The sequence below is a fragment of the Eleutherodactylus coqui genome, chromosome 3 (assembly GCF_035609145.1).
Source record: "Eleutherodactylus coqui strain aEleCoq1 chromosome 3, aEleCoq1.hap1, whole genome shotgun sequence".
NCBI lineage: Eukaryota > Metazoa > Chordata > Amphibia > Anura > Eleutherodactylidae > Eleutherodactylus > Eleutherodactylus coqui.
Genome location: NC_089839.1, coordinates 312685426 through 312701550, shown reverse-complemented (window position 1 = coordinate 312701550; position 16125 = coordinate 312685426). Strand labels below are relative to the sequence as shown.

The window sequence follows — 16125 nt, the reverse complement described above, 5'->3', positions numbered from 1 at the left end:
GCAGATCTTGAGCGGTTGTTAACCTCCGGTGCACAGCGGTCCGGCCCGGGAATATATCCGCTCCCGCCTGCGTGATACTACCAGTAATACAACGGGAAGCAGAAGATGTGCCGCCGCCGTCGTCTGATTTGTGAAGCCCCCTGGAGATCCGCGAAGATATTGGAACGCGTTGACATTTTGAAGCCATTTAGAAAATTCAGCAAAAGAAGATTTGCGCAGAATATAATGCGAAATCTTCCTGCTAAAACATGTCATTAGGAAGCAGCCTGATATCTGTGAGGTGCGAACGGAATGACTGCAGGATAAATAAGGAGAATGCCCAGGAGGTGCCATGTATATTTATCCCAGCGCCGTTTACTTGGTTGCCTCAGGACAACATGGCAGAGACGAGATCTCAAGGTATTCGGCCGGCGAAGCATCTCAGAAGTACGTTCCCGGCTAATGGCATTAGTGCTTGAGACGCGGCGGCGGTTATTAGGCCTCCTTGATGTGCGTCTGTCTTACACTACAATGATGTCATCCCTCCCATCGCCTTCTGCTCTCCTGCAGCGGCGGCGGACGAAGAAGATGTCTACAGCGTTACATTGTAGCAGAGGAGAGCGATCAGACGGCCTCACACTTAGTGCAGTCATTGTGGAGACCCCGAGAGCTCCTCCAGGGGGCCCCACAGATGCCGGTATGAGTGGCATGACAGACCCAGCTTTAACCCCTTAATGACCACCCCCCCCCCCCCATCCTTTTTTTCTTCCCTCCTAACTGAGGCTCGTTGTTTCTTTTGTGGGATGAGATGTATTTTTCAGTTTCACTATTTAATGGACTAAAAAACTTTTAAAAAATTCTAAATGGAGTCAAATGGAAGAAAAAAGAATCCCATCATCTTATATTTCGGGGTGGAGGGGGGGGGGGGGGATCTTGTTTCTACGACACACACTGCAGCGGAAATGACTTTTTGTACATAGGACTTTTTGATTGCTTTTTATTACATTTTTATTTGGAGTGATCAAAAAAGCGCAATTCTGACGACGTTCACTGTGCAGGATAAATAGTGCATTACTTTGATGGATCGGACTTTTACACGTGCAGCAATATCAACTTTTTTTTAGTTTTTTTTTTTTTATTATATTTATGGAGAAGTTTTTATTTTTAATAATTAATAATTTTTTTTTTATTTTGACAAATTTTTACATTTTTTAGTCCCCACAGGAGACATGAACTTGTGATGCTCTGATCGCTCTTGTAGTATAATGTAATACCGTAGTATTACATTATACAGTGATCCGACAGGCAATCTATCAAGCTACATCACAGGCACGGCTTCTGCAATGCCAACTCTGGGACATTTAAATGTTGCTATCAGAATTGGTGGCGGCATTTAAAGGGTTAACAGTCGCAATCAGCGTGAGGAACTGTTGCAGGTCAACCCCCGATCCTGCTCTATACAAACCCTGAACCACCTTGACGTAATTGTTACAGAGCATTAAAGGGTTAAACGAGACCGAATGGATCCCAATCATTTATAATGAGGTTCTGACACTTCTGATGGCGACACTAGCGGGGCAGACCTCAGTGTGAGCCACGGGGGAATACAGAGTGCCGAGGACCCCTGTGTAGATAATGTGCCCACTCCCCCAATTATGTACATGAAGCAAAGGGCGAACTTCAGAAAAGGGCGATTCGACCAGTCTGCCAACATTTGGCAAAAAGTGTGTTTGGGTCCAAACTAGTTTGAAGTGAAACTTCACTAACGCCCCTAAAACTGGTGAATAAGACTCTCTAAAAACCAGAAAGACCCCCCATAACACTGTTAGGGCACCAAGGAGGTATCTAAGGACGGCTGGGCTGCTGGTGAGGCCATGTTAGTCATGAAGAAGGAAAAGGAGAAGGGGTTCAGTCGGGACATACCACCCGAGGTTTGGGTTCGTGTTGCACCGAACATTTAGCAAAGTTAGACCTGAAACAGTTCACTCAACACTATATATATGTAACTAGACAAGGTTGGGCCCCACGGAGACGGGTTTGGCCCCATGGAGGTGGGATTTGGCCCCATGGAGGTGGGGTTTGGCCTTTGGAGTGGGAGCCCTTTCCTGCTTAATAAAAAAGTTAAGCGCTACATGTGCCCTCAGCCTTACAGGAATAATGTAACAAACAGCTAAGCATGGATGGAACCGCAGACACTACATTATATCACACACTGGATGCAAAGATTGTCAGCATTCACATGACCTCCATACTGGTACTGACCAATATGACCCCCATGACCATATAGAGGGGTATACCAGCTCTACAAGGTGATCCGCAGACTGTATAAGTAACTACGGTATCGTAACCTCCAGTGATCACAGGTGATATTCTCTCTGAATGGAGTCAATCACTTTTCTTTTTCTCCTTCATCCGGCCCAGACCACCAAGATGACTCCTCCTGTTCACAATGTGTCTCTGCAGAATTTGATGCACTAACATCTTTAGCTCCTTAACTTTCCAGCCAGCTGCCTTTTGTTTTTCATGTCTATAGTGGCTCAGATAGTAAAAATATCACCCATTGTGTAGCTTCCCCCTCTTTGTGTCCCAGCTAACTTCCTGTTAACCTGTGATATCATTGATGTGGAAAATTTCTGACGTATTTAATAGAGTTTTCTCATATAACCATGTGGAGAGTATACTGAGAATTGCGCGATCTGGGAAAAACATCCAGTGAAAGGGGATCCTGTAGAAAGCGGTCACTTATAGGGGTTGGAGGAGGATGTCAGGAATCGCTCTGACCAACAGGCTGTACAGTCAGCTGAATACAACGCTGGAGCTCCAACTAATGTGTCCGAACGCACAACTCGCCGTTCCTCCGCACGGATGGTATAACAGCAGGCGACCAGTTCCAGCGCCATTGTGTCTAAGAGAAACCGAAAGACTCCAGCGGGCAAAAGAGCGCAAAACTTGTATCACTGAGCAGCGGAGAAACCTCTCCTAGTCAGATGGAGCATGAATCGCTGACCCCTTCCTGTCAGCCGGTCAGAACATGTCAGCACCGCCATCTAATCTGCGGTAAGTACAAGAAGCTTCCTGTCCGTGGGGGCCAGTATTCCTGCAGAACAAGAAGGGGGAGTGGGAGGGGGGGTAAATAAAGTTGCCATTCAGTGTAACCCTCAAGTAAATTACGGGAAGTGCTGCACTCTTCACTTTCTGGGGTCCTAATTTCCGAGATCCGCTGTACATAAATAAAGTGATCGCGTTCGTCTCGCCAGGAGAAGCTTTTCCAATTGTTTGAAAAATCAAATATTTTAGCATTTTCCCCAAAGATTAAAGACACAGTCAGTATTCCATTATGAGCGGTAAAATCCGCCACCTTATTGAGTTTTTTCCTCTTGTAAGTGCAGCAAATCATATTTGTACTTTGCTTGTAGATGGAAATACAGAGGGAAAGGCATAATTGGGGAGCGCCGGTACAGATGTAATTGTGAGCACTCGGTTTGAAGTCGGCTCCTCACTTTTGCTGGAGAGCCATTAATAAAGTGTCGCTACTGCAGCTGATATAATTGGATCTAAACAAGAGGCAGCGAGTGGATATTTACTAGCAGATGAAAACATGTGTTGTCACCGTCCCGCTCCTTCCGCCCCCCTGAGGACCTGGATTAGGCTTTCTTGTAGGCTCTAGAAGCAGCGGGCTCACGCGGACTCGTTACTCCGCAGCACCACTGATCCCGCGTATAATTGACTGCAATAACCGGCTCACATCTTTCCTCCGAGAAAAAGCTCGCTGCAATTTGCCGGCGTAATGAGCGGGTTGGAGCCGCAGAAATGCAATGCTTTTCATTCAAATTCACTTTCAGAAGCGACGCGGCGCTTTACAACCCCGAACCCCACTTAGCGCTATTTATTGAATTACAATCGTGTGAAATCACTCAGTAAACTGCGTCGTTGGGGCGGAAATGTCTTTGAAACATTGTTGATGTGACATGGAGGTGCTGTAACATCATTGTGCCCTCCGGAGGGAGACGGTGGCGTCACGAACAAGATACCGCTGCTGCTATGGGATCTGGATCTATGGTGGTGCCATTCAATCCGCATGTCCCCCGAAACGTGTCGCCCCACCCTGTGATGCCTTCTTTACCGCTGTCCACACTTTCTGAGCCCTGTTTGCCAAATACTTTGGTACATTTTCAAAGCCAACATGGATGCCTGAAGGAGTTCACCTTTGGATCGTGACGCCCAACCCAAGTAAGTGCCCGCTTATTTTTTCCGCCATCGAGCCACTTTTACTGGGATGTTTTGTCCTTCGTATTTCTAGTTCTTGTGCTTGTGCCCGAGGCGCCGGTGTGCCCTTGGTTCCCTCTTCTCCATCCTCCTCCTTATGGATGCCTTTTGGGATCAGGTGTTACTGTGGATCACTGCAACTTTATTTCAAGGTTGAACCAGGACTAGCGGTGTGGTCAGCCCGTTAATGGACAGGCCGCCGCACCGGGTGAGTCCAGTTTACATTTACCACACACTTTATATATATACCTGCACTAATTAGTGACCTTGGTGCGCCCTCTGAACGCCTAGGAGACTGTTCCTGTTATGGAATCTGGATTTCCTATTAGCGTACGGTAGGTTTCTTTCTTTGACATACATTACACGAGTTGTCAGCCTCCTTGTAGGCTACAGGTACCACAAATCTAAAGGGTTTGTCCAACTTCTAGCTGTTTTGCTGCAGAAAGCAGACAGCTCCATACATTGCACAGTGGCATGGCTTGGTACTGCAGGATCAGTTCTATTCATTTCAAAACAACTCAACCTGCAGTACCAAACTGGACCACTGCACAGTGTACAGCACTGTCTACTTCCTGCAGCAAAACCGCTAGAAGTTGGACAAACCCATTTAGGGTAATTGTGGGTATTGGAGGTCCTTATGTTCAAACAGCTATAACCGGCTGATATCAACAAGGCCTTTACAGGGTTATGTGTATTTATAATGTCACTGCATGTAGAGCACAAAGTGGCAATGCAGGTTACAACACTTCAGACCTGGAAGAGGCAACAGAACACGGGACACGCAGGATCCCATCAGAAATGATACATTTACATAGAAACTCAAATTGGTTTGTAATATGAAGGATACAAAGAGGTGATAATAATGTGCTATAATAGTAGTGTGGATACAGGACAAAGAAATCACTGAATCCAAGGAACATCCACCGATACTGTGCTTTAGCTGAACTATATTCTGTACATTGTACGCCCCTTTATTACCCCCATCTAGTAGCGCACATACACCGACCGCCCCTTTATTACCCCCTATCTAGTAGTGCACATACATCGACCGCCCCTTTATTACCCCATCTAGTAGCGCACATACACCGACCGCCCCTTTATTACCCCCTATCTAGTAGTGCACATACATCGACCGCCCCTTTATTACCCCATCTAGTAGCGCACATACACCGACCGCCCCTTTATTACCCCCATCTAGTAGCGCACATACACCGACCGCCCCTTTATTACCCCCATCTAGTAGCGCACATACACCGACCGCCCCTTTATTACCCCCTATCTAGTAGTGCACATACATCGACCGCCCCTTTATTACCCCCATCTAGTAGCGCACATACACCGACCGCCCCTTTATTACCCCCATCTAGTAGCGCACATACACCGACCGCCCCTTTATTACCCCCATCTAGTAGCGCACATACACCGACCGCCCCTTTATTACCCCCTATCTAGTAGCGCACATACACCGACCGCCCCTCTATTACCCCCATCTAGTAGCGCACATACACCGACCGCCCCTTTATTACCCCCTATCTAGTAGCGCACATACACCGACCGCCCCTTTATTACCCCCATCTAGTAGTGCACATACACCGACCGCCCCTCTATTACCACCATCTAGTAGCACACATACACCGACCGCCCCTTTATTACCCCCATCTAGTAGCACACATACACCGACCGCCCCTCTATTACCCCCATCTAGTAGCACACATACACCGACCGCCCCTTTATTACTCCCATCTAGTAGCGCACATACACCGACCGCCCCTTTAATACCCCCTATCTAGTAGTGCACATACATCGACCGCCCCTTTATTACCCCCATCTAGTAGCGCACATACACCGACCGCCCCTTTATTACCCCCATCTAGTAGCGCACATACACCGACCGCCCCTTTATTACCCCCATCTAGTAGCGCACATACACCGACCGCCCCTCTATTACCCCATCTAGTAGCACACATACACCGACCGCCCCTCTATTACCACCATCTAGTAGCACACATACACCGACCGCCCCTCTATTACCCCCATCTAGTAGTGCACATACACCGACCGCCCCTCTATTACCCCATCTAGTAGCACACATACACCGACCGCCCCTCTATTACCCCATCTAGTAGCACACATACACCGACCGCCCCTCTATTACCACCATCTAGTAGCACACATACACCGACCGCCCCTCTATTACCACCATCTAGTAGCACACATACACCGACCGCCCCTTTATTACCCCCATCTAGTAGCGCACATACACTGACCGCCCCTCTATTACCCCATCTAGTAGCACACATACACCGACCGCCCCTCTATTACCACCATCTAGTAGCACACATACACCGACCGCCCCTTTATTACCCCCATCTAGTAGCGCACATACACCGACCGCCCCTCTATTACCCCCATCTAGTAGCACACATACACCGACCGCCCCTTTATTACTCCCATCTAGTAGCGCACATACACCGACCGCCCCTTTATTACCCCCATCTAGTAGTGCACATACACTGACCGCCCCTCTATTACCCCCATCTAGTAGCACACATACACCGACCGCCCCTCTATTACCCCCATCTAGTAGTGCACATACACCGACCACCCCTTTATTACCCCCATCTAGTAGCGCACATACACTGACCGCCCCTCTATTACCCCCATCTAGTAGTGCACATACACCGACCACCCCTCTATTACCCCCCCATCTAGTAGCGCACATACACTGACCGCCCCTTTATTACCCCCATCTAGTAGCACACACACACCGACCGCCCCTCTATTACCCCCATCTAGTAGCACACATACACTGACCGCCCCTCTATTACCCCCATCTAGTACACATACACCGACCGCCCCTTTATTACCCCATCTAGTAGCGCACATACACTGACCGCCCCTTTATTACCCCCATCTATTATGCGCACATACACCGACCGCCCCTCTATTACCCCCATCTAGTAGCGCACATACACCGACCGCCCCTTTATTACCCCCATCTAGTAGCGCACATACACCGACCGCCCCTTTATTACCCCATCTAGTAGCGCACATACACCGACCGCCCCTCTATTACCCCCCCCCCCCCATCTAGTAGCACACATACAGCGACCGGCCCTCTATCACCCCCATCTAGTAGTGCACATACACCGACCGCCCCTCTATTACCCCCATCTAGTAGCGCACATACACCGACCGCCCCTCTATTACCCCCATCTAGTAGTGCACATACACCAACTGCCCCTTTATTACCCCCATCTAGTAGCACACATACACCGACCGCCCCTTTATTACCCCCATCTAGTAGCACACATACACCGACCGCCCCTTTATTACCCCCATCTAGTAGCACACATACACCGACCGCCCCTCTATTACCCCCATCTAGTAGCGCACATACACTGACTGCCCCTCTATTAGCTCCATCTAGTAGCACACATACACCGACCGCCCCTCTATTACCCCCATCTAGTAGCGCACATACACCGACCGCCCCTCTATTACCCCCATCTAGTAGCACACATACACCGACTGCCCCTTTATTACCCCCATCTAGTAGCGCACATACACCGACCGCCCCTTTATTACCCCCATCTAGTAGTGCACATACACCGACCGCCCCTTTATTACCCCCATCTAGTAGCACACATACACCGACCGCCCCTCTATTACCCCCATCTAGTAGCGCACATACACTGACTGCCCCTCTATTAGCTCCATCTAGTAGCACACATACACCGACCGCCCCTCTATTACCCCCATCTAGTAGCGCACATACACCGACCGCCCCTCTATTACCCCCATCTAGTAGCACACATACACCGACTGCCCCTTTATTACCCCCATCTAGTAGCGCACATACACCGACCGCCCCTTTATTACCCCCATCTAGTAGTGCACATACACCGACCGCCCCTCTATTACCCCCATCTAGTAGCGCACATACACCGACCGCCCCTCTATTACCCCCATCTAGTAGCGCACATACACCGACCGCCCCTTTATTACCCCCATCTAGTAGCGCACATACACCGACCGCCCCTTTATTACCCCCATCTAGTAGCGCACATACACCGACCGCCCCTCTATTACCCCCATCTAGTAGCGCACATACACCGATCGCCCCTTTATTACCCCATCTAGTAGCGCACATACACCGATCGCCCCTTTATTACCCCATCTAGTAGCACACATACACCGACCGCCCCTCTATTACCCCATCTAGTAACGCACATACACCGACCGCCCCTCTATTACCCCATCTAGTAGCGCACATACACCGACCGTCCCTCTATTGCCCCCATCTAGTAGCGCACATACACCGACCGCCCCTCTATTACCCCCATCTAGTAGCGCACATACACCGACCGCCCCTCTATTACCCCCATCTAGTAGCGCACATACACTGACCGCCCCTCTATTACCCCCATCTAGTAGCACACATACACCGACCGCCCCTTTATTACCCCATCTAGTAGCGCACATACACCGACCACCCCTCTATAACCCCCATCTAGTAGCGCACATACACCGACCGCCCCTCTATTACCTCCATCTAGTAGTGCACATACACCGACCGCCCCTCTATTACCTCCATCTAGTAGCACACATACACCGACCGCCCCTCTATTACCTCCATCTAGTAGCGCACATACACCGACCGCCCCTTTATTACCTCCATCTAGTAGCGCACATACACCGACCGCCCCTCTATAACCCCCATCTAGTAGCGCACATACACCGACCGCCCCTCTATTACCTCCATCTAGTAGTGCACATACACCGACCGCCCCTCTATTACCTCCATCTAGTAGCGCACATACACCGACCGCCCCTCTATTACCCCCATCTAGTAGCGCACATACACTGACCGCCCCTCTATTACCCCCATCTAGTAGCACACATACACCGACCGCCCCTTTATTACCCCATCTAGTAGCGCACATACACCGACCGCCCCTTTATTACCTCCATCTAGTAGCGCACATACACCGACCGCCCCTCTATAACCCCCATCTAGTAGCGCACATACACCGACCGCCCCTCTATTACCTCCATCTAGTAGTGCACATACACCGACCGCCCCTCTATTACCTCCATCTAGTAGCACACATACACCGACCGCCCCTCTATTACCCCCATCTAGTAGCGCACATACACTGACCGCCCCTCTATTACCCCCATCTAGTAGCACACATACACCGACCGCCCCTCTATTACCCCATCTAGTAGCACACATACACCGACCACCCCTCTATAACCCCCATCTAGTAGCGCACATACACCGACCGCCCCTCTATTACCTCCATCTAGTAGCGCACATACACCGACCGCCCCTCTATTACCTCCATCTAGTAGCACACATACACCGACCGCCCCTCTATTACCTCCATCTAGTAGCGCACATACACCGACCGCCCCTCTATTACCCCCATCTAGTAGCGCACATACACCGACCGCCCCTCTATTACCTCCATCTAGTAGCGCACATACACCGACCGCCCCTCTATTACCTCCATCTAGTAGTGCACATACACCGACCGCCCCTCTATTACCCTATCTAGTAGGGCACATACACCGACCGCCCCTTTATTACCTCCATCTAGTAGCACACATACACCGACCGCCCCTCTATTACCTCCATCTAGTAGCACACATACACCGACCGCCCCTTTATTACCCCCATCTAGTAGCGCACATACACCGACCGCCCCTCTATTACCCCCATCTAGTAGCACACATACACCGACCGCCCCTCTATTACCCCCATCTAGTAGCACACATACACCGACCGCTCCTCTATTAGCTCCATCTAGTAGCGCACATACACCGACCGCCCCTCTATTACCCCCATCTAGTAGCGCACATACACCGACCGCCCCTCTATTACCCCCATCTAGTAGCGCACATACACCGACCGCCCCTCTATTACCCCTATCTAGTAGCACACATACACCGACCGCCCCTCTATTACCCTATCTAGTAGGGCACATACACCGACCGCCCCTTTATTACCCCCATCTAGTAGGGCACATACACCGACCGCCCCTTTATTACCCCCATCTAGTAGCGCACATACACCAACCGCCCCTTTATTACTCCCCCCCCCCATCTGGTAGCACACATACACCGACCGCCCCTTTATTACCCCCATCTAGTAGCACACATACACCGACCGCCCCTTTATTACCCCCATCTAGTAGCGCACATACACCGACCGCCCCTCTATTACCCCATCTAGTAGCGCACATACACCGACCGCCCCTTTATTACCCCCATCTAGTAGCACACATACACCGACCGGCCCTCTATCACCCCCATCTAGTAGTGCACATACACCGACCGCCCCTCTATTACCCCCATCTAGTAGTGCACATACACCGACCGCCCCTCTATTACCCCCATCTAGTAGTGCACATACACCAACGGCCCCTTTATTACCCCCATCTAGTAGGGCACATACACCGACCGCCCCTTTATTACCCCCATCTAGTAGCGCACATACACCAACCGCCCCTTTATTACTCCCCCCCCCCCATCTGGTAGCACACATACACCGACCGCCCCTTTATTACCCCCATCTAGTAGCACACATACACCGACCGCCCCTTTATTACCCCCATCTAGTAGCACACATACACCGACCGGCCCTCTATCACCCCCATCTAGTAGTGCACATACACCGACCGCCCCTCTATTACCCCCATCTAGTAGTGCACATACACCGACCGCCCCTCTATTACCCCCATCTAGTAGTGCACATACACCAACGGCCCCTTTATTACCCCCATCTAGTAGCGCACATACACCGACCGCCCCTTTATTACCCCCATCTAGTAGCGCACATACACCGACCGCCCCTTTATTACCCCCATCTAGTAGCACACATACACTGACCGCCCCTCTATTACCCCCATCTAGTAGCGCACATACATCAACCGCCCCTTTATTACCCCCATCTAGTAGCGCACATACACCGACCGCCCCTTCATTACCCCCATCTAGTAGTGCACATACACCGACCGCCCCTTCATTACCCCCATCTAGTAGTGCACATACACCGACCGCCCCTCTATTACCCCCATCTAGTAGTGCACATACACCGACCGCCCCTCTATTACCCCCATCTAGTAGTGCACATACACCAACGGCCCCTTTATTACCCCCATCTAGTAGCGCACATACACTGACCGCCCCTCTATTACCCCCATCTAGTAGTGCACATACACCGACCGCCCCTCTATTACCCCCATCTAGTAGTGCACATACACCAACGGCCCCTTTATTACCCCCATCTAGTAGCGCACATACACTGACCTCCCCTTTATTACCCCCATCTAGTAGCGCACATACACCGACCGCCCCTTTATTACCCCCATCTAGTAGCGCACATACACCGACCGCCCCTCTATTACCCCCATCTAGTAGCACACATACACCGACCGCCCCTCTATTAGCTCCATCTAGTAGCACACATACACCGACCGCCCCTTTATTACCCCCATCTAGTAGCGCACATACACCGACCGCCCCTCTATTACCCCCATCTAGTAGTGCATATACACCGACCGCCCCTCTATTACCCCCATCTAGTAGCGCACATACACCGACCGCCCCTTTATTACCCCCATCTAGTAGCGCACATACACCGACCGCCCCTTTATTACCCCCATCTAGTAGCGCACATACACCGACCGCCCCTTTATTACCCCATCTAGTAGCACACATACACCGACCACCCCTTTATTACCCCATCTAGTAGCGCACATACACCGACCGCCCCTTTATTACCCCCATCTAGTAGTGCACATACACTGACCGCCCCTTTATTACCCCCATCTAGTAGCACACATACACCGACCGCCCCTCTATTACCCCCATCTAGTAGAGCACATACACCGACCGCCCCTTTATTACCCCATCTAGTAGCGCACATACACTGACCGCCCCTTTATTACCCCCATCTAGTAGCACACATACACCGACCGCCCCTCTATTACCCCCATCTAGTAGAGCACATACACCGACCGCCCCTTTATTACCCCCATCTAGTAGTGCACATACACTGACCGCCCCTTTATTACCCCCATCTAGTAGCGCACATACACCGCCCGCCCCTTTATTACCCCCATCTAGTAGTGCACATACACTGACCGCCCCTTTATTACCCCCATCTAGTAGCGCACATACACCGACCGCCCCTCTATTACCCCCATCTAGTAGCGCACATACACCGACCGCCCCTTTATTACCCCCATCTAGTAGCGCACATACACCGCCCACCCCTCTATTAGGGTAGATTCTACTCGGTGATGAAACGGTTCTGCTGGAATACCGGCCCCTGCGGACAGGAAGCTTCTTGTAGTCTCTGCAGATTAGATGGCGGTGCTGACATGTTCTGACCGGCTGACAGGAAGGGGTCAGCGATTCATGCTGCTTGTGCCAAATTCTGACCTACCATCAGCAACATAAATCTGGCTCCATCTGACCAGGGGATGTTTTCCCGCTGCTCAGTGATACAAGTTTTGCGCTCTTTTGCCTGCTGGAGTCTTTCTGTTCCTCTTAGACACAATGGCGCTGGAGCTGGCCGTCCGCTGTTATACCATCCATGCGGAGGAACGGCAAACATGCAGACATATAAGTTGGAGCCCCAGCGTTGTATTCAGCTGACTGTGCAGTCTGTTGGTGAGAACGATTCCTGACATCCTCCTCCGACCCCTTTCAGTCCCTATTAGTTGGGAGGGAGGAGACATTTTTGGCAGCCATTTTGAATTCCGCTCAGGATTGTCATGTGATATCAGTCTTGGCTAGACGTTACTCAGAACACGCTGGAGGTTTCAGCCCCATCTTTACTTGTTTAGGAGGTAAGTGAGGATAGAGTTTCACAAAGTGCTTCACATGATGCGTCCACCATTCTGCACGTTTGATGCCGTCTTCGTGAACACGCTGCAGATCCGCAGGCTATATTTCCTCGCAGCGCTGTGGGATTCGCCCTTTCCATACTGCATAAAGTTTCCAGATACATAAGGCACTTTAAAAAGCCCCAAAGATAAAAGTCCAAAGGTGTGAGGTCTGTGGACCTTGGCGGCCATTGCACCGGACCGCTACATGTATCTCAGTAACTGATGAGTGTACTGCCCCTTTAAGAACCGTCCCCTACACTAAGGCACCAGACAGAGGAATCCATCAGACGCCTCCACCTCTCTGCAAGCAGCTGTCTCGTCAACAGTTAAGACATTTAGGCACCGTTACAATGAGCTCCATTTTCGCCCTGGCACCGGCTCCCGCGCCCGTCACCATACATTCCGTCTTTTATTAATCCCTGTCCACCCATCCATACCCGCGCCCGCTCCGGAATCTTTAAGCATTTCCCGCTCCCCTCCCTCCGACCCATCAGCATGTTACTTGTCAAACTGCATGAGCTAAATTGAAATAGTCCTGTCAGTAACATTAAATCACACCTTAATGCCGCGTCCGCGCCCGCCGCCAACGCCACCTTGTCTCTTTCTCCATTTCCTTTCTCATTCTCCGAGAATCATCAGAAACTGCACTTGAATAGCAAATAATCCGGCACCAGCGCGGCGGCGGCGCGGCGAGGGGCCGGCGACAGCGTCCGCCTATTAGCTGCAGACATTTACCTTTGATGTTATTAAAGGGCCTGAAACACAGGCGGAAAACAAGTAATTAAAAGCCGCCGATCGGCGCGCGCGAACACGGTGACAAGGGTCGCAGAAGACTGGAGTCCGCCTAGTTGGGGTGATCATCATGCAGTGCGGAGGGCCAGGCACAAACAAACTAATGAGATCCCTGACAATCCGCCTCAACTTATGGGGGAAGAAAGCTGGAAAAAGGGATTTGTATCAACAGAAAATAAGTACAAATGAAAGAGTGCGACGCCCCCCGCAGAAACTACTGGGGGCCCATTCACATATATGGCCGGCACAAGGCTGGTAGGAGGGGCACCAGGTGGATATAGGTAGTGGCTGGTTGCCCCCTTAGGTCCACCTGGCCAGATGATCTGCTGCCTCCATGCGTCAGCCTGTTGTGGAGCTACATGAGTCCTCCTGCTTCTGTTTCTATTTCCAGGCACCGCTGTCAGTCCATCGGAGTCCCCTCAACACAATTGCTTAGTTGTGCTACTAAATTTATGTTTTAAGCTTGGTCCTGGAACAGTATTTATGCAATGAGCTTGGTTCTGGTGCTGTATACACCCTCTGGTACCGCGGGTTATAAGTGTTCATCTACTTTGTCTACACCCTCTGGTACTGCAGGTTATAAGTGTTCATCTACTTTGTCTACACCCTCCGGTACCGCGGGTTATAAGTGTTCATCTACTTTGTCTACACCCTCTGGTACTGCAGGTTATAAGTGTTCATCTACTTTGTCTACATCCTCTGGTACTGCGGGTTATAAGTGTTCATCCCTTTTGTCTACACCCTCTGGTACCGCAGGTTATAAGTGTTCATCTACTTTGTCTACACCCTCCGGTACCGCGGGTTATAAGTGTTCATCTACTTTGTCTACACCTTCTGGTACCGCGGGTTATAGGTGTTCATCTACTTTGTTTACACCCTCTGGTACTGTGGGTTATAAGTGTTCATGTACTTTGTCTACACCCTCTGGTACCACAGGTTATAAGTGTTCATCTACTTTGTCTACACCCTCCGGTACCGCGGGTTATAAGTGTTCATCTACTTTGTCTATACCCTCCGGTACCGCGGGTTATAAGTGTTCATCTACTTTGTCTACACCCTCTGGTACCGCGGGTTATAAGTGTTCATCTACTTTGTCTACACCCTCTGGTACCGCGGGTTATAAGTGTTCATCTACTTTGTCTACACCCTCTGGTACTGCGGGTTATAAGTGTTCATCTACTTTGTCTACACCTTCTGGTACCGCGGGTTATAGGTGTTCATCTACTTTGTTTACACCCTCTGGTACTGTGGGTTATAAGTGTTCATCTACTTTGTCTACACCTTCCGGTACCGCAGGTTATAAGTGTTCATCTACTGTGTCTACACCCTCTGGTACCGCGGGTTATAAGTGTTCATCCCTTTTGTCTACACCCTCCCTTACAACAGGTTATAAGTGTTCATCTACTTTGTCTACACCCTCCGGTACCGCAGGTTATAAGTGTTCATCCACTTTGTCTACATCCTCTGGTACCGCGGGTTATAAGTGTTCATCTACTTTGTCTACACCTTCTAGTACCACGGGTTATAAGTGTTCATCTACTTTGTCTACACCCTCTGGTACCGCGGGTTATAAGTGTTCATCTACTTTGTTTACACCCTCTGGTACCGCGGGTATAAGTGTTCATCTACTTTGTCTACACCCTCTGGTACCGCGGGTTATAGGTGTTCATCTACTTTGTCTACACCCTCTGGTACCGCGGGTTATAGGTGTTCATCTACTTTGTCTACACCCTCTGGTACCGCGGGTTATAAGTGTTCATCTACTTTGTCTACACCCTCTGGTACCGCGGGTTATAAGTGTTCATCTACTTTGTCTACACCCTCTGGTACCGCGGGTTATAGGTGTTCATCTACTTTGTCTACACCTTCTGGTACCGCGGGTTATAAGTGTTCATCTACTTTGTCTACACCCTCTGGTACTGCGGGTTATACGTGTTCCACCAGACCTGACATCAGCTCTGTTTATCCACGTCATCTTTGTCAACACCCTTTGGTATCACATTACGGTCTTCCTAACTAAATTGCGTCAGCTGCCTCTTAACTAAAACTATTTCTGGGATAACCATCTGGGTTTCCCTGCAGCGAAGACCAGATCCCAGTTGGAGGGGTTAAAGGGTTAGACCTGGAATCCCCGGGTGCTGCCCTCAGATCTGCCCAATGTCCAATTGGTTTAGAGATATGGCCG

The 16125-nt window shown here is 50.3% G+C and overlaps 1 long non-coding RNA gene across 1 annotated transcript in view; it reads right to left on the bottom strand.

The window, feature by feature from the left end:
- Window positions 1-16125, bottom strand: part of LOC136620063 (uncharacterized) — a 390661-nt gene that overhangs the window by 122843 nt on the left and 251693 nt on the right. The window lies entirely within an intron of this gene.